General features: G+C 37.9%; 1 protein-coding gene across 3 annotated transcripts in view; it reads left to right on the forward strand.

Moving 5' to 3' along the window:
- STX18 (syntaxin 18) overlaps positions 1-20,723 on the forward strand; it is a 120,617-nt gene that overhangs the window by 27,291 nt on the left and 72,603 nt on the right. Inside the window, exon 1 of one of the 3 annotated variants that reach the window (XM_057704431.1) lies at positions 13,614-13,702. The exons of the other annotated variants lie outside the window; for them this stretch is intronic. The gene's annotated coding sequence lies outside the window, so the exon portion shown is untranslated. Of the gene's footprint in view, positions 1-13,613; positions 13,703-20,723 lie in introns of those variants that run through there. 3 annotated transcript variants of the gene reach the window in all.

Consider the following 20,723-nt stretch of genomic DNA (forward strand, 5'->3'; position numbering starts at 1 on the left):
GTCTGTTATATCACTTATTGAACTCACTGCAGCTGTTGACTGTTTGTCTTTCCCACTTTTCCCTCTTAAAGGCACTGACCATGTCCTATTCAATTTTCAGTCCACAGTGTGTGATCATAGTAGAAATGCAGAAAACATTTGTTGAATGAATATAATGAATCTAGTGCAAAAAATAAAAGAAATGCAATCAAAGATAGATCCTTAACTGACATAGATAGTGTCTAAAACATTGGGCTGTTATAAAGGCAGTAAGGTGTGGTGGTGAAGACCAGAGATAGGAATCCAGTCTGCCCAGGTTTTAAGCTCCAGCTGTGGCATGTTCTAGCTGTGTGACCAGGCAAGTTTCTTTACCTCTGTGTGAATCAGTTTTCTCCTCTGTGAAATGGGGATTATTATCCCACCTGCCTCATAGGGTTGTCTGTATATACTTAGAGTGGTGTCTGGCTCATAGTAATGCTCAGTAAAGATTAGCTTGTGTTAAATAGACCACCTCGGGCCACTGGGCCGTAAAGACAGGCATTCGTAAACAAATATAAATGTACTTGATTGTGTATATCAGTAAAAGTAGTGGAAAATACTAAGGAGTTGCTGGAGTAATTTGGGTGGCTCACGCTGCGTGAGAGCAGTGTGAGAACGCCGAGTGAAGGAGGGAACACTGAGCACTGAGTGTGGGAGAAGAACATTCACTCAGCAAAACATGTCCAACATTTCCTGCGTACATGCCGTGTGGATGTATATGATATATGTACATTCCACAGGTCAAGTTCAGAGGGGAAAGGTCATATGAGGTGCTCCTTTAGTCCTGCTAAGGATAATTCTTGGGACGTGCCCTCAGAAAGTAAAGGAGACAGATCGGAATATCCTGGATCCCAAGGAAGAGAGAATTTTCATTAAATGGTTGGTTAGGTATCATGCAACAAAGGGAAACCAGGAGGTTTGACCATGTTAATGGTTATCATGTAGAGAATAGTTTCCTTGAAGAGTTAGTTAAGAGAAGCCAGGTTGGAAGGGCTTAAGATTAAGTAAATGAATGTCTTGAAAAATTGGGACAAAGTGGACCACCCATTCAGGGTTCTTAGTATTGAAAGACAGGAGTGAAAGATCTTTAAAAGGTAGTAAAAATCACATCTAAATAACATTGAAACTCTCTCTTTCTGCCATAGCCAAATAGCTGAGAGAACTTATTTTTATTTCTCTAAATTTTTTTAAAATGAGAACAATGATAGAATGAATTTCATTCATGAAGTCTCTGTTTTCCATTCAAGCTGCACTGTGCTTGACAATTTGATTGCTTAACTTATGGTAATATTTATGCAACTGCCTTCCCCATCTGCAGTGAAAAGATTGAGAAATATTTCTTTGATTTGTGTATCTACTAGTCTTCCTGATTTTATAGAGAAGCCTTTTGGCAGTGACCACTCAGTAAATAGTTATTGAACACTTTCAAGGTGCTACTTGATGCAGAGACATCATAATGTATAAGTCCTGGCTTCATGGATTGTGTAGGCTGAGGGGTGATCATCATGTCTCCTTTAGGCCGGATTCTCTCCCTCAGTGGAAGCTGGAATCTCACAGTTCTTCCTCCAGTAGTGACTCTTCTGTATTTGCGTGGTTTTCTCGCAGGTCCTCAGTGTGTTTATCACAGCACCGCCCTCAGGTTCAAATGAAAAGAAATTATGTCATTTATAAAAGCAACGATTGAACATCAGTCTTTTATAAGAAAAGAGAGAAGTTTATAGTTGCCTAATCACAGCGAACTAGCACATTATTACTGCGTTAGCAAGGAGACACCACAGAGTGTCTGGCTTTGCAGTGGGGATGTGAGTGCTGGGGTACTTTTTCCTCTTCAGCAGATTAAGAATCTCATTGGTTATTCCTTTTTGTTGGGTGTTTAAAATGTAGAAATGTGATTTTTACTAACCTTGAAATTTTAGAGATTTTCAAGGTGCCATAGTTAAGTTAATCTACTGATGCACTTTGAAAATATTAGTATTTCTGTGTGTTGCTGGCAAATGTAGCCCCTAAAACCAACTCTAGGACGGTAAGATTCAAGAGCAGAGGGGAGAGGTCCCAACACCTGTGAAGTCTACTGAGATGACTCTGCAGGTTGAAATCCTCCACACTTTCCTCTGCTACTTCAAGCCTTTTTCTCTGTCCTTCCTTTGATTATGATTGGCTCCTGGCTCTGTAAAGGAGTGCTTCTTCTGGGATAAGGTTGCAGTCAGGTGTTTGAGTCTACTTCTGTGAGATCACAGATAAATGGGAAACTGAGAGTTCTGGCGTGCCTAAAGCTGAGATTTGGGATCTAGGCTCTTTCTCATCTTACTTTCAAGGTGCAGGTGCTTCTAAATCAACATGGAATATAACTTCTGGGGTTTGCTAATGGGAGAACGAGGGAAAGATTTCCTGTCTCCTATCTCCTCTTAGTCTTCAGGAAAATTTTTAAAAATTTTAAACTTACATTGCTTCCTTCTTTAAATTTTGAATTGAATGCATTCATGTCTGTTTGATGTGTATATTATCATATTCCTGGATTTTATTCTTGAACCCAGTTGGAAAGCTTCACGGCAAACATTTGGTTTTCTGTTAGCCCACAAATTGGGCAATGGTTGTTCAATTATGGTCTTCCGTTGACTAAGGCAGAGTCACATGTTAAAAGTGTATTTTGCTAGTAGCCCACAAAGCATACCAACTGTCAGTCCTTTGTCATGTCTGCCTGTGGGCAGTAATATTACAGTATAGTAATAGTCCAGAATTTCCTCTGTGAATTGCTTAAGTGTGTCATCCAGAAATTCACTTTAAAATACATCAGTGACAAAACAGCGAAGCATAGGTGTTATATACTCTGCCTCCCCACTTATCTATATATTATAATGGTTTCCCAGTGGACTCAGATGCTTCCCAGAGTACCTAACTCTCAGATGTGCCTCAAATGTAGAAAAGCAAATCCAGTTCAGTATTATGAAGAAATATTAATTTCCTGACTATTTGCTCTGTTATGCTTATTATTCAGTATTAATGATTGTGGTGGATGCCTAATATTTTTTTTTGTCCCCAAACCACCCTTCTGTCAACCAAAGCACCTTCTTCCTTTTGAGAACTGATACCACCTCTGACTTCAAACTGGTAGTTTCAGCAGAAACTTCCCTAAGATTTCTTAAAAATTGAAATTCAAGAAAAGAGTCATTCTTTGTCCAGGAGCCTGGATTTTAACAATTGAAAGGAGCTGTTGGTGACCATGCTCCCATTGCTGAACTGCAAGGAGAGAATTAAAGGTGAAATGCAGAGGAAAAAAAGGGATTTTACGCTTTAAATGTGTGCAGTTTATTGTATGTCAATTGTATCTCAATAAAAGTTCTTAAAGAAAAAAAAGAAATCAAGGGAATTCTAGAGGGATTTTTTAAATTAAAAATTAATGAATTTCATTAAATTCATTAAATTTTTTAAATTTATTAAAATTTTAAAAATTAAATTAACTAATTTTTAAAAATTTAAAAATTTTTAAATTAAAATAAAGTTTTTTAAATTATTAATTTATTTTTAATTGAAATATGGTTTACTTACAGCATTCGTTTCGGGTATACAACATAGTGATTTGATATCTTATAGATTTCACACCATACAGAGTTATTACAATATTATTGACTATATTCCCTGTGTTGTGCATTTCATCCCTGTGACTTCTTTAGTTTATAGCTGGTAGTTTGTACCTCATAATTTCCTTCACCTATTTCACCCCTCCCCCCACCCTCTTCCCCTCTGGCAACCACTAGTTTTTTCTCTGTATCTGTGAGTTTGTTTCTGTTTTGTTATATTTATTCATTTGTTTTCTTTTCTAAATTCCACATATAAGTGAAAACATACAGTATTTGTTTTTCTCTGTTTGACTTAATTTCACTTAGTATGAGATACCCTTTAGGTCCATCTGTGTTGTTGCAGATGGCAAGATTTCGTTCTTTTTTTACAGTTGAGTAACATTCCATAGTGTGTGTGTGTGTGTGTGTGTGTGTGTGTGTGTATCACATCTTTATCCATTCATCTGTCAGTGGGCATTTACGTTGCTTCCATGTCTTTCCTGTTATAAATACTGCTGCAGTGAACATTGGGGTGCATATATTTTTTTTGAATTAGTGTTTCTGTCTTCTTTGGATAAATATGCAGAAGTGAAATTGTTGGATTGTATGGTAGATCTATTTTTAATTTTTTAAGGAACCTCCACACTATTTTCCACAGTGGCTGCACCAATTTACATCCCCACCAATAGTGCATGAGGGCTCCCATTTCTCCACATCTTTACAGACGCTTGTTGTTTCTTGTCTTTTTGATGATAGTCATTCTGACATGTGTGAGGTGACATCTCACTGGGGTTTTGATTTGCATGTCCCTGGTAATGAGCATCATTCCATCCATGAACAGAAGAATACACATTCTTTTCAAGTGCACACGGAACTTCCCCAGGGTAGCTTGCATACTAGGCCACAAAAAACAAGTCTCAATAAATTTAACAATGAAATCGTACCAAGCATATTTCTGACCATAGTGGTATAAAACTAGAGATCAATTACAGGAAGAAAATTGGAATAAACACAAATACATGGAGACTAAACAGCATGCTACTAAAAAACCAATGAGTCAGTAAAGAAATCAAAGAGGAAATCAAAGAACAGCTTGAGACAAATGAAAATAGAAACTCAGCTTTCCAAAGTCTATGGGATGTAGCAAAAGCAGTTCTAAGAGGGAAGTTTATAGCTTCAAGTTTATATACTTCAAAAAACAAGAAAAATCTCAAATGAACAACCTAACTTTATACCTAAAGGAACTAGAAAAAGAACAAAACAAACCCTGAGTCAGTAGATGGAAGGAAATAATAAATACCAGAGTGGAAATAAATGAAATAGAGACCAAAACAAACAATAGAAAAAAACTGATGAAACTGTGAGCTGTGTTTTTGAAAAGATAAACAAAATTGATAAACCTTTAGACAGACTCACAGAGGGGTTTTAAATACCCACTTTCAGTTGTTTCAGAGGTCCAGCTGGATCTTTGCCCTTCCCATGTTTTGGCATTAAACCAGTAGCTCTCAACCTGTGGCAGTTTTGCCTCCAGGGGATATTTGGCAATGTCTGGAGACATTTTTGTTTGTCACTGCTAGGGGCCTGCTACTGGCATCTAGTGGGTAGAGGCCAGGGCTGCTGCTAAACCATCCTGTAATGCACAGGACAGCTCCCGCTCCCAGAACAATTCGCTTACAGCAAAGAGTTATCTGGCTCAAAATCTCAATAGGGCTTAGGGTGACAAACCCTGAATTTTAACCCCTCTTTCAAACTAGTTGGATAACCTTAGTGTCCCCTTTTTTTGGAACTCTAGCTAGGAGCAGTTGCTGTTTAAGACAACCTTAACTAATCTAGGAGTATATATGAACTAATTGTGAGTTTGGCTACTGGTATACATTTTAGTCCCATATTTAAGATTTTTCAGCACATAGCTGACCTACTGAGCATATATTGCATCACTCCAGGTTTAGAGGGACTGTTGATTCACCTACCCCACGGGTGCAAATGGACATTTGAAGCCTCTCTTGGGTACCCCAGCAACATATATTCTAAACTTGAAAACTTTTGAAGCAAAATCTATTCGTAAATAGCTGCTAGCATTGCATCAAAATTATGCTGTCCTCCCTAAGATTTCTTTTGAGATTTACATTCAGCTCATATATAAGGGATGAAATGTCCCTTTTTAGGAATAGCTATGTGGAATAAAACACTGTCTTATGATGGCCTTGATCAAGCATGGCTACCACACGGAACTGTCAGCATCTGTGTTAACATGGGCTGGGCAAGCGAAATTCCTCTTTGAAACTATCAGAAAGCAAGGTACCTCTGATTCATCTTCAGACACATATACCTGAATTTCTCAATGAAAAATTGATAAAAAGAATGTTAGTAATGACTTAACAATGAGAATTTGAGGTGTTGAGTATGGTCCTGCAGTTAATCTCCTAGATTAACAATCAGATTTACTATTTCTTACATTTTTCACTAAATCTTTTTTTTTTGTAACTCTCTTTTACTAATTTTTTTTAAAAAACTATAACTGGGAATTCTCTGTTTCTTTCCCCCTGGCCTCCCTCTTTGCTCTGGTTAAGCTAGGGATGAACTGCAGAGCATTTCATGAGGCCGAGTCTCTTCACCCCCCCCCCCCCGCCCCCGCCTTCCACTCTCCCTGGTCTAGTTGACACATAGGCACTCATTAAATGTTTGTTCAAAGAAAGTTGAATGGTTGTCTCATCCAGCCCCACAGCTCTATTTGAATTCAGTAACTCCTAAATTTTTATTTCTCGCTCCAACTTCTCTTTCAGACGTGACGTTGGACTACCTACCTGACATCTGTGCTCGGAGGTCCAGTAGACCCTTGATGTCCTTGCTTTTTATTGCATATGCTAGGTCTACTCCTGTCTTAGGGCCTTTCTACTTGTTCTCTCTACTTGTAATACTTCTCCCCAGATATCTGTCTGAAAAACTCTTACCTCCCCTCCTTTAAGCATGTCTTTATATGTCATCTTCTCAATCAGACCATCCTGACCACTCTATTTAAAATTATAACTCATCTCTTCCCCCACATTCTACCTAGATTTCCCTTCCCTTACTCTACTTTTTTCCTCCCACAACACTCATCACCATCTAATATACTTTATTAACTTATCATTGTTTATTATTATGTTATTTTTAACATATTTATTATACTTACTGTTTATTATCTGTCTAGAATCTGGCTAGATTTTAAGCAAAGCCAGGATAATTCAAATTGGGGTCTTTTGACTTCCGAGTTTAATTCAGTTTCTGTTACAAACTAGCTTCTTCTTATAGACTTCAGAATGGCCCTGGTATTTTGGGATCTACTACTTCTGGTCTCCTGAAGTATTGGGCTCAGTCTTTGCTTCAAAATAATAAATTTCATATATATAACCTATGTGATTAAAGTGATGTTTCTTTCTGTTTCTGACTGCAACACCAAAACTTCTTGGGTTTTTGCTAAATTCAGCGGTTATGTTTGGGATGATCTGAAGTAAAATATAGGCTACACAGCATAAATGAGAGATGAGAAACAGCAGTCCAAAGAGTCAGTTTTCTTCTGGAGCAGCTTCAGTGGGGAATGGAGAAGCCCAAATGACAGACTCTTAAGACACGGTGAACAGACAAAAACCAAAAACAAAACAGCAGTGGTTTGGGATATGAGCCCCAAGTTGAAAGTCCTAGAAGCAGGTGCTTCTCCCCTGGGCATTTCTACATCTTATGCTCTAGAAGGAGTGTCAGCTGTGATACATTTATTTAATGATAATTCATAACTCTCCTAAGCAGTCGTGGGAGGCCAGCTAGTATTTAAATTAAAAGACATCCTGCATTTGGACTTTCACATCTCTGTTAGGATGGCGAAAGTCATTTGTTCTGTGGTCAGCTCTCTGGCACAGTAGCTGCAGTAAATATGGAATGCTTACTTTCCAGACCGGAGCATAACGTGCTAGGAGCATCAGCATGTATCTTTCTAGTTAGTTTCTTTTTTTTCTTAATTTTAATTTAAAATTAACATACAATAAAATCAACCTTTCTGCTGCACAGTTCTATGAATTTTAATACATATATGTATATATACATATATATATTCTCTTTTGGTATAACCGTTTTATAATCAGGACACAGAACAGTTACATCACCTCCAAAATCTCCCTCCCCCCCACAACTGGTTCTTCCTTGCTATAGTTTTGGTTTTTTGAGAATTTTATGTAAATGGAATCATGTAGTATGTAACCCTTTGAAACTGACTTTTTTTTATTAATTTATTATCTTTTTTTAAAATTTATTTTATTTATTTATTTTTTGGCTGTGTCAGATCTTCATTGCTGCGCGTGGGCTTTCTCTGGTTGTGGCGAGTGGGGGTTACTCTTTGTCGCGGTGTGTGGGCTTCTCAGTGCAGTGGCTTCTCTTCTACAGCACAGGCTCTAGGTGCACAGGTTTCAGTAGTTGTGGCACACAGGCTTAGTTGCTCCGCGACATGTGGGATCTTCCTGGACCAGGGCTCGAACCTGTGTCCCCTGCACTGGCAGGCAGATTGTTAACCACTGCACCACCAGGGAAGCCCCTGAAATTGACTTTTTTTAGTGAGTATAATACTCTTGAGATTCATTTAAGATATGTGTTTATTAATAGTTCCTTCTTTGTTGCTGAGTAGTATTTTATCATATGGAGTTACCATGGTTAACCATCACTTGTTGAAGGACATTTGGGTTATTTCCAGTTTTCAGCAATTATGAATAGAGCTGCTACAAATACTTGTGTACAGGTTTTTATGTGAGCATAAATTTTCATTTCTGTAGGGAAGATAGCCAGGGGTGGGATTGCTAGGTCATATGGTAACTGTATGTTTAATATTATAAAAAACTGCCTTGCACAAATGTTCTTAGCAGCATTGTTCATAATGATCAAAAAGTGAAAATAATCTAACTGTCCACCAACTCGAGGAATGGGTAAATAAAATGTGATATAGCTATACAGTGGATATTATTTGGCAATAAAAGGAAATGAAGTATAGATAAAGCTTGAGAACATGCTAAATGAAAGAAGTCAGTCACAAAGAGCCATATATTGTATGATTCTGTTTGTATGAAATGTCCAGAAGAGATGACTCCCTAGAGACACAAAGTAGGTTGGTTGCCTAGGGCTGGGAGGGTTGGGGAGATATGGGAAGTGACTGCTAATGGATATGGGATCTTTGGGGTGATGAAAATATTCTAAAGTTGATTGAAGTGATGGTTGCACAACTTGTGAATATACTAGAAACCATTGAATGGCACACTCTAAATGAGTGAATTGTATGCTATATGAATTATATCTCAATAAGGCTGTTTTTAAAAAATAAACTGCTAACTTGTTTTCCACAGTGGCTGTACATTTTGTATTCTCACCAGCAGGGTGTGAGAGGTCTAGGTGCACCACATCCTAACCAGCACTTGGTATTGTCAGTATTTTGTATTTTAGCTATTTTAATAGGTGTGTAGTGATATTTCATTATTAATTTGCATCTCCCTAATGGCTAATGATGTAGAACAGCTTTCGTGTGCCTATTTGCCTTCTTTAGTGAGGAGTCTGTGCAAGTGTTTAACCCATTTTAAAAGTGAGTTGTTTCTTAGTATGAAGTTTTGAGAGTTCTTGATATGTTCTGAATACAGGTCCTTTGTCAGATATGTGATTTGCAAGTATTTTCTCTTAGTCTCTCAATTAGTTTGTCTTTTCACTCTCTTAAATACTTCTTGACGAGTTACAAGTTCTCAGGGTTTCATTGTCTGATTACGCCTGTACCCTCAGTGCCTAATATGGTATCTGGCATGAAACAAATAGTTAATATTTGATGGATGAATGAATGAGTTCCCTCTCCTTACTGATTAGCAGCAGGTTTGTTTTTTTTTTTTTTTCCTGAGAGATAATATATTAAAAGCAAATCTGATTAGGTCACTTCCCTGATTAAAATATTTCCTTCTAGTTACCTCTTTAGGAAAAAACAGTCTCTAGTATAGATTGTAAAGCCTGACATGGTACAGCTTGGTTCCTTGAACATTTCATGTTCTCCTCTGCCTTATAGTCCTTACACATGCTGTTCCCTCTGTCTGAAACACGTTTCCTCCCACTCTCTTTGCCAGGCTAATTTATTTATTTCTTAGTTCAAGCATCACCTTTGCTCATTCATTCCAGACTCTGGGAATATAAGAAAGAATAAGACAGACACAATCCTTATCCTCTTGAGGCTTACCTTTCATGGCAGAAACCCTCTCTGCCCCTCACCCCAGACTAGGTTGGGTGCCTCTATGTTATGCTTTTAATAGTATCCCTATGTTTTTACTTCACAGAACTTTAATTATTTATAGTTATGTATGTTCAGTGTTTTTTACCCTACCAGCCCATAAACCAGTGACCTTTAAATAGTTTTATTTGTCCCTTAAAAGAATTTTGAAAAAAACTAAATAACTTCACACATACATTTCAAGCTGACAGCTATAACTTTTCATTATAAGGTTAAATAGTTGTAAAGGATATAATTTTCAGCATAGTGTAAAACTTGACATTTTAAAGTTAAACTTTTGATCACTCTTTTAAATGTATCCCATGGAATCTAAATACTATATTTGATACTCACCATCATTTGTTTGAAAAAAATCCTTAAAAAATCTTTTCTATAGTCGTAAATTTTACAATCTTTCTTTTTCTCCGCAAACTCCATTTCACTTCTCCCACATAATGTCCTGTCCATGGTTATTACTGAAAATCTTTTATTGCTTATCCTCTTATACTTGCAACGAAAATAAATATGCAAGTAGAAATTTAATTTTTAAAGTATTTCCAGTGATGACCAAGAGACTGTAATTGTTCTGTGTGGAACTATTGTGTTGAATGATTCTGTGTTGAGTTACCTTTGCAATTATTATCAGTACACATGGATTAAAACAAAAAATGTTATTTCACGTGAAAAGCCTCTTAAGGCAACAGATTTTAACTAGATCATGTGCAAGTGGATGAATGTTACTTTTTTCTAGACTATGAGAGTGTTCAACATCAACTACAGTCCTAGTTTTCATTTCTTATGACATAAGAGCTAAGAAACCTTGGAAACCTTGTTTGCATACATAGCGGACAAGAATGGGAGGAGTTTTGTTACAGCGCTGACACTCCGCTCTGTTCTTTGAGCTTCCTCTGAGTTACATGCCCAAACTATCATCAAAACATTAAGTTTGTTGAGTGGAAAAAATTGGAATCCCTGTCCCCCGTCTTGTGAAAGGGTTTGTTATCCAGTCATTAGAGTCATACTCAGGATTTATGTGTCCCTTTGTTAGAGGTTTTTATGTCCAGAACAGTGTACCATAGGAAGATTCAGGTGTGGTGAAGCTCTGACTTTCTTTAGGAAGTGGGAGAGGGTGCTTGTGAAAGGCTTGTGGGAAAGTAGAACCAGCAGGATGTGGGTCACAACAGATTCACAGGCAGATCTGCTTCAGAAAAGAGTATGCATATAGATGTTGAGGCTCTAGAAATCTACTTCCTTAAAATTATGTGTGCCAGATACACCATAGCAGTCCCTCCTGTGCTTCCAAGGGTACCCATCCCTCCATTGTGTGGACTGCTGCTTCCAACCAGTTTCCTCAACTCAGGACATCTAGTAAGAAGAACTCTATAAGTATTTTTTCACTGATCCAGGAAAAAAAATTTTCATGTAAAATTTTTGTGTTCAATTTGACTCCAAATCTATTAACCTCTTCGGTTTTCTTTGAAAAGATAAAAAAAGGGGGAAAGTGTTTTTATTCCTGAGTAGTGTTGTATGCTATGAAGTTCATTTTTAATTTTCAAGAATAAAATGTTCTTTTACAAGTAAAGTTTTTAACTTAGTAGCTGTCTTGCTGTCTTAATAATAATACCACTTTCCCTAAATCCTTTTCTCTGTTTTCCCAATTACAGTGTTTAAGGCAACTTTTACTGTTTTCCAAGTAATAAGGTTCTGCTTGAATTCTCCACTGAAATAATGGTTTTTTGGGTACTTTTTATCCTAATATAATTTTCAAAGATTTAAAAAAATAGTTGTCATTTGTTTTCTTTTTACCTACAAGTGGTTTTGAGGTATCTGTCAGATACTTTTAGGCATATTACACCTATAAGGCAATAGAGGTCTGTATGCATGCATCACGTAAATTCGTTAAATTGCTGCTAAGAAATATGAACTGCAGATTGGCAGCTTCATCTTTCTGTTAATGTGCAGATTCTTAATGCTTAGTATCCTGGAGGTTTCTGTTTTTCTGCAGAAAATCTAATACAGATTTTCTATTGCCTCTTAAAATGCTACACTTCTCCAGGAGACCTTATCTTCAGTATAGCATCTGGTTTTCTCTAAAGTCATAATTTTGAATGAGAATTTCCAGCTGTTGCATCTAGTTTTATGGAGCCTGAATTGAAAATCAAAATCTAGGTTATGTACTTAAATACCAGAAGTGAATATTATCTTTCTTTTTATAAAACAGTATGGCAATTGTATTTAAGTATTTCCAATTTGCAGAGTTATTGTTCATGATTTGCTCCAGGAGAAGCTGAATATCTTTAAGTGAATAGGTTACGTTTTATTCTCCTGTCAGTGTCCTGTGAACCTACACACATGGTGTCTGCACAAGTACAGAAAAGAATTGTAAAATGTTAGTGCTCACTAAGACCTTACAGACCATTTTATCTGACTCCCCTCATTTTCTAGATGAGGAAACTGAAGTTTTATTTTGTCCTTTGTATAGAAAATGATCACTAACTTGAGGCAGAAGAAATTGGGTTTAATGGTATTAAGATAATTGCATTGTTTACTGTTTTAAAAAGCAGTCATTCTGAACAGGCAGACAAAGGGAGGGGAGTCTTGGCAGTACTGATCGTGGACTGCCACTGTGTGCCTGGGACTGGGATGCCGTATGAGGCAGATAGTTCCTTTCCTGTCTGGGAAACCAGTTGGCAATATATGTCAGAATTTAAAAATGTAACTTCTTAGCTTGTAATTCCTCTTTTAAAACTTTATCTTCAGGAATTACAAAATCAGGTAAAGGTTTAGTATACAAAAATACTCTGGTAGGGTTTAGCAGAAAGATGTCCGTTACAGCATAATTTATCCTGTGGAAAATCAGAAGAAAGAACTTAGTTACCCAGCAGTAGAGAAATAGTCAAATTATGGTAAATTTAAACAATGAAATGTTATATAGCCATCAAAGTAATTTTTTAAAAGATTTTTTAATTATGTGGGAAAGTGCTCATTATGGTGTCAATTAAAATAAGTAGAATATGAAATTGTACATATATGCTTCCAATTATATAAAGGATATATATGCATAAAATGGATAATACATCAAAGTGGTAAAAGAGTTTATTTCTAGGTGATGATATGATAGTGATTTTATTTTCTTTATATTCAGCTTATTTCACAAACTCTCCACAACTAGCAGAAGATAAGGTTATAAAAAAAGAAATTTAAAATGTAGTTGAAGGGGCAAATTTTTTTCTAATACCAAGTGATGGAAAACCCACTTTAAAATCCCACTGAGGATAGGCTCATTGATACAGTGTCTGATGCTTGGGCTCTGTTAAGTCACATACACCTGCCCCACCTTCACCCCCATGTTTGGGATCCTAATGGTAGGGGTAGTGACGCATCTGGATTGTGGGCGGTAGGGTGAAATCCACGAGTAACTGCTGTTTTAGTCAGCAGTCATTTTATTTGGAAAAAATAAATAAATTTGGAAAGCATTTCCCCCTATTGAATGAACATTCCTTTGTTCTTTCATTTAGCAAACGTTTTTGAGTGCCTACTAGTTAGTTCTTCTGACTTGAAAGTAACATTCTCCTACTAGTGATTCTTTGCCCAGTGATTGTTGAAATTTTCATAAATCTGCTTGCCAGAATATTCTGGTATACAGGTAACTTGACACAGTTCCTGTTCTCACCTGGTTCAGGTTTAATAATTAAATTGGGTTAGCTATTAAGTAATGAATGTTTGTGTAGAAGCCAGTCAGTGTAATACCTGTGAACCTGGAAATACAAGTTTATAATCAGTGCAGGGCTTGGTGGGATCCATGTTGCTGTGGCTGTGCAGTGCAGCATGGTCGAGCAGCTGGGCAAATTAAGTGCTGTTTTTCTAAAAGGTAAGCTTTCCCAGAGCATGGTATGGTTTTCTTTGCTTTAAAAATTCTTTGAAAAATCTATGACTATTTTGAAGTCCTCAATTCCACTTTATAATTTAAAATTAATAACTTCTTACTACTGTAATTTCATACATTTTATACTAACCCCCTAGGGAAAAAAAAGTTTATACTTACTTCAAATTTCATATATTGATTTCAGTTGGTCTCATTCCACATTACAATTATGACTTTCTAGTCCACAAGGTATGACTTAGAGTTGTGTTTCAAATTTGAAATAGGTTGTGCACTAATAAAGCTACTGTTTTTAATTTAAAAGAAAAGATCTTTGAGGAAAGTTTGTTAGGCACTGGGATAAATTTTTTTAAATGTTTGTTACATGTAAGTTCATGGTAGCCTCACAGTGTTATTCCCCTGCCAAGAAGTGGCACCTTTTTTCTTCATTTGCCTATTTGGCCTAGTTGTCCATTTTGCCTCATATGCTATATATAGCTAAGGAATTCTAGAGCTGGAATATGCTGCCTAGGTGAGCTTTCTGTCTTCTTACAAAAATAACTGAAGCCCTATGATGAATGTCTTATTCTTAAAGGCCTTCAGAGAAAGACATCCCACAGTCTTTCCAGTGCTTAGTGTTTCTCAGTAACATCTTTTTCCTTTTTTTTTTCATCTGATATGAAACTTAAATCTTTTTCTTAAAACTTAAGCTGTTTTGCTGTTTGCCTAATGTTTTGTAGTACTAATATTTACCCATATGGATATAAACTAATTGTTTTTATTATCCTTCCTAAATGTCCTGACTACTTATATACTACCTGATTGTTTTGTCCTAACAATAGCATTATGTACCAGTGAACTGGAGTCACAGAACTGTTTTTCTTGGAAAGATTATGAAGTCTTTGGTAATGGATTGGGCCAGTGATTTAAATAGGCCAAACACATGTACTTACGTTTATTTAGCAGTTCAGTAGATGTGTATGGGTTACCAGGACTACGTGCCAGTCATTGTACTGAGGATTGAAGATACCAAAAAAAAAAAAAAAAAGAAAAAGGTTGAGATTAAGTGTTTCGAGGTACAGCAAGTCTAGTAGGGAAACCATTCTGATATATTGGCAGTAATAGTATCATTAATTAGGATTTATTATTGTTAATGGGTTTATTATCCAGTATTATTTTGCAAAGAAGTCAAAAAAGTGACTTCAAATCTATTTGCTTTTTGCTTTCTACACGCCCCCCACCCCTACCCTGGAGTGTTTCAGTGTTTCCCTCCAGAGAAAAATTGTACTAAAAAGAAAAGAAAAAACTTCCAAATTTAGGGAAGACATACATAAACGAGTTGTAAAATTATATGGTGAAAACAATATTGCATTGAGGTTCTTGTGGAAAAAGAATTCCCCTTTTATAGAAAAGAGTGATTGTTTGATTTTCCTGGTTAATATTGTTACTAAAGTTTTATGTGACTAATTTTAATAAGTAGAAACATACAACATCTGTTCATTTACAGTAACTAGTGATCATACCTCTCTTTGACACATACCATATACCCTCAGATGTAAACACCTAGGACTACATCATCTCCAACCTTAGCATATTGTCTCCTTATATTCTTGTGTCTTAGAAAATAGTTAATCTTCGTTTAACTCAGCAGGCGCAAATACACACTTTGTTCTAGGCATAATAGATGTATCTTAGGAAGATATGACAGAGTGATTCTGAGAACCAGTGAACACATTTTTTATTTACAGATCTTATAAATTCTAGCACAATAGGCAATATAGACATTAGTTAAGAGCAAAGATTCTGGAGCTACATGAACTGGGTTTTAATCTAGTTATTCTCTGTACTAGCTGAGTGACAGTGGGCACAGTTTTGAACCTTTCTGTGCCTCAGTTTCCTCATGTGCAAAATAGGGGTAGTAGTACTGTTCACCTCATAGGTTAGGGAGAATTAAGTGAGTTGATACCTGCAGGGCTGAACAGAACTGGGCCTGGCGCAGAGTGTTACGTGGGTGCTAGTGAGTGTATGAATAGATGTTTTGTTATCTGTTGATGTTTTTGGTATTAATTACAGAATAATAAGGTGCCGTTTGTAGTTCTGGGGCCTGGTCGGGGGTTGATGCTGAACAAGTTGAAGGGTGATATAGCTTTTTCTAGTTTTCCTTAGTCGCCCCCTCCCCCGCAACCCCCAGTTTTTCTGCCCTGATGGTTCATTATAAACATTTTAGAAATTGGAAGTCTGTGTTCTTTATTGGCATATTGTGCAATAATCCTGGGAATTCATCCTGAGCCCCTGAGAGCTAAATCAGAGGTCACGCTCTTCTAAAGCCATAGCAAGCAGGCCTTCTTGTGCAGATACTGGGGGGCGGGGGTCAGGGGAGCCCTGTTGTCTCCACGGCTCCCTTTGCTCTGTGGAGCCTGAGGGGGGCTTCGGCCACGGCCCCTTGCATGTCTGTGATCGTCCCCTCCCGTTGCCAACCTGGGTCCTGGACCTGGCATGGCAGGCCCAACCACTGTCCTCAGAGACCGGCACAGTCCTGCATTGGTACCGATGCTGCTTTTATGGAATTCATTTCTGTGTAAAAAGTTAAGAAGGTGATTCTTCCATTGGTTATTAAGTCCTCTCAAATGTAGGCTACTTTGCCTTGGCAGTATGAAGGAATCTTCTCCCTGCCTGCCAGAAAAGGCATGTAAGTCACTGCTTCCCACACCCTTCATCTACCTCTTTCAAGCAGCTGTTCTTTGCACACCCTAAGCGCTTAAGGCTTACAGCATTTGAGTCTCCTGCATGACCTCATGGTTTAATGTGGCTGGTGGTAGGTTTTTTTCCTTTCCTTTTCTTTTTTTTAAACTCCAAACCCATATGGTACTATAGTTGTTTAGCATGGAAAGGGTTATAGATAAAATGTCAGTCTTCCTGCCCACAGTTGTGTAGGGAGCGTCATTATGTGTGAGGCTTTTAATGATGCTCCAGAGCTGCTGGTTTTAAACAGCACAGCTATCCCAGGCCTCAGCTCCTCCCCCCTAGCACTAGCGCTTGGCCTAGCTGGCTGGGTGGTGTGGGAATGTGGCCGGTGGATCAGAGAGGGGAGAGCCTGCAGAGCAGGGACAGCAGGGAGGCATCTCCACGGTTAAGGCTGACGGGGGAGCAGAAGGGGCTGGATTCAGGAGCCATTTCAGACGTAGAATCTGTAGGGCTCGCTGACGGATTGGCCGGAGTAGTCCAGTGGGAGGCAGTGATCAGCCGTGGGGTCTCTGCCCAAGAGGACGGTCACGTTCTCGTAATCTCATAACTAACTCTGAGCATAGTAGCTCACACAGGACCTGCGGCCACAGTCCTGCGATGCGGGGTTATCAGGACGTGAGAGGCCTCACGGCTCTTGGATGAGGTTTCATTTTGCTGTCCAGGCCTCTCCTTTCCCTCTTACCTCACCACTGGGATTGCTATTTAAGAAATCAGAGTTTATCTCACTTAATGGTGGCGTTGGGCAGTCCTCTGACTCTCGGTTTCTTCATCTTAAAATTGAAGCTCTTATATTACTTGCTTTACCTTTCTCTTGGGACTGTAAAGAATAAGTGAAAAAAGATAACTCTTGGTTTTGAAAGTGTTTATGACGAAGATCTTGATGAAGGTACACTTATTTAATGAAATATAATTCAACTATAGGATAAAAAAACATGACATGATAATCACAGATGTTCTCATTCACCATCCCAATGTTTCAGAGATGGACAGTTTTTAGAAACCATAGTGTGTAGTTTACAGCCCCACTGTACTCTGTCATTTTATTTTTAACTCTCATATCCATTTTAACTTGTTCCATTTCCTTATACTAGGATACTGTGAGACCCTCCTTTTTTAAAAAAAATCTTGTTGCAGTTAACTCAGCAGATTATTTTATCTGAAAATGAATGTTATTATGTTTTGGGTTTTTTTTTTTTCTGTTTAAAAATTCAGACATGGGGTTGGGGAGCTGGATGTGGACCTGGACTGACATAATGCTATCACTTATTTTTTGTATTTCAACGTACAATTTTAATATGAAAGAAAAGAGGAAGGAAGGGAGGGAGGAAGGAAGAAAGGAGGGAGGGAAGGAGGGAGGGAAGGAGGGAGGAAGGAAGGAAGCTTTTGTCAGCACCATCTGTAGAAGAACACGACATTGTTGGCTTACAGAAATTCCTTCACTGGGCATTCAAGGCCTTCTAATCTTTTGCATATTTCTTGTTATATGCCAGGCACTTTCCTGCACAGAAAATAACCTATGTCACCCTCATACATGTGTGGTATGTACTATTATTTTTCCCATTTTTACAAAAGAAGAAACTGAGGCTGGGACTTCCAAATTGGCGCAATGGTTAAGAATCTGCCTGCTAATGCAGGGGACAGGGGTTAGATCCCTGCCCCAGGAAGATCCCACATGCCACAGAGCAGCTAAGCCCATGCACCACAACTGTTGAGCCCCATATGCCACAGCTACTGAAGCCCGTGTGCCTAGAGCCAGTGCTCCGCAGCAAGAGAAGCCACCACAATGAGGAGGCCCTGTTCGCCGCAACTAGAGAAAGCCCTTGTGCAGCAATGAAGACCCAATGCAGCCAGTAAATAAATAAATAAATGAATAAATTTGTTTATTTATTCATTCATTTATTTATTCATTCATTTATTTATTTATTTAAAAAATAAAGAAAGAAACTGAGGCAGAGGTAGGTTAAGTAATCTGGGCACACCCACACAGCTAGTGACTGTCGGAGCCTGTGTTGAATCCAGACTGTGCAAAGTCTGCTTTCCTGTCCCCCCACTGCATCAGTGCTTCTCAGCCTGTTTGTCCATCAGACTTATCTGGAGAGCTTGCCAAGAGGGCCAAGGGAGAGACAGAGGCATTTTACTGGCCCTACTTGAGACCAATCAAATCTTTCCTCTTCTTCCTTCTCCAAGGTCACTGTCTCCCTCTTTTTCTAGTCCACCAGACCCTTCCCTTCCCCTGATTTCATGACATATGTAGGATTTTTAATGGCCTTTTGCCATTAAGCTTTATGGTTTGGTTCTGTAAGGCAGAGCCCGTGGGGACAGGGACATCCTTCCTCCTTGTATGTAGCCTGCCGGGTGCCCAGCACAGCGTTGTACACATACACAGCACTTGATTGTTAATCCCTCAGTGGATGCTTCAGTGTCCTGTTGTCACTTTGCATCAGGGGAGATCCTGTGATGTATGGAACGAGCATGGATAGTTAATTGGGCAGATCTAATTTGACCAACTCTAGCATATCTGAGCCTCAATTTTCTTACCTGTAAAATTGTAAAGGTGATAATATTAGAGGATTATTGTGAAGGTTGCATGAGGTATGTGAAAATAATGGAGTCCTGTAGTAGGTAATCAGAAATAAATGCTGAATTCTTTCTTCATAAAGTAAGCACAGTTTTGAGTATGAAAAATCACTTGAAAATGTGCTATTCAGCTTCTAGTCAAGTGCAAGAAGTCATGGAATTTTTGGAGCTCAAATAGAGTAGACCTTCAGGGTCAGGGAATGCAGTCCCTTCATTTTACAAATGAGGAAATTGAAGCATGAAGAAGTGACTTGACCAAGGGCACGCTGTGAGCACAGATGCAGTCTTTGTGTGGATTACTCATTCTGTACTGGTGTGCAAATAGGTGGTTAATAAAGGCTTTCTTCTACTGTGGTTATTATTACCTTCTGCTTCATAACATTTGCACCGTCGCTTCAGTGTACTCTTATGTACGTTGTGGAACTCTCAGAGCAACTTTGTAGGCCTCCAGTGTCTGATCCCAGTATTAAGCTTTGTCTGTTGAATAAAATCCTAAAGTAGCCACCATGGGATACAGAGTTAAGGAGGTGCAAGGAAAGAGTATATATTTACCTTGATTTTTTTTGGCACGAGAGAGAGAAGAGTTAAAAACATACAAACAATGAGATTGAAAGCCCTTGAACCTCTTTCCAGTTCCTGTGTTTTCTGTGAAAATGGGGCTCTTTTATCTTTCATAAGTTCTTGCATGTATAAGGTTAAAAGCAGAGGGGAAATGAAGTTTTTCCAACTATGCGTCTCGTAGAACGTTGATGTTTTGTTTTCACTGAACATCATGTTGTAAAAGCTTCAAAATGACATAATGCTTTGAGATTACGTTTAAACCATTATAAACATCATTTTCTATTGATGCTTTAGAATAGATTTTTTTAGGTTTCTATTAATGTTGATTATTATAATTTGAATTAAAAGTGAAAAACAGTTCATTGACACATAATATGTATTGTTTAATTTGGGGCCTAATTGCTAGGGAAGTGTGCAGCCAGTAGTGGAGATAGGAAGATAGTAAATGTGTCATTTTCTAATATCTGAACCCAAATTCTTGACTCCTGTCATCTCTTCTCCTCCCCCTGCAAAAACACATTTTTTTTTTCATGGTGGGATAGTTTTTGAAACAACCAAGGTGAACACACTCTGGTGTCAAATCACGTACAGTTCCTCATCATTTTCTGTCCCATTTTGCAGCTTACTACATATGCTAAGATGTCTTGAGTCTCTTAAATGCTTGGGAAAGTTTTCCTTTATAGGATTGTGAAATTAGCCATGGACAGTGGGGGGAGGAAGTGCCTGTGTCTTTTCCAAAAAGTGGGTTTGCTTAGAGAAGATGATGATAAATGTTTAACATTCTTAGCAGTGCCTAAACTCATGCAGAGAAGCACCTATTTCAGGCCTCTTCAAAGACTTTTGATTGTCTAAAATCAGAAACATTTGCAGTTTGGACTTGGGGTTTACAATATACTGAATGAGCATGTTACAGATATATAACATTTATTTTTTGACATGATCATTGGTGTTTTGTTTCCTGATGCTACGCTAAGCTCTTAACCTTTTTTGTTTTTATCTTCTTCTTCTTCTTCAGAGAAGTCCAAATGGGTGGGTTTTTAAAAGTATAATGGAAACAGAATGTGGCTTAACTTTTAAAATTATTCGTTATGCAGAGAAAAACCCGAAGCCATAAAATTTAAATCTCATGAAAGTTAATCAAATTTGG

This window comes from Hippopotamus amphibius, chromosome 13 (genome assembly GCF_030028045.1).
Source record: "Hippopotamus amphibius kiboko isolate mHipAmp2 chromosome 13, mHipAmp2.hap2, whole genome shotgun sequence".
NCBI classification, from domain to species: Eukaryota; Metazoa; Chordata; class Mammalia; order Artiodactyla; family Hippopotamidae; genus Hippopotamus; species Hippopotamus amphibius.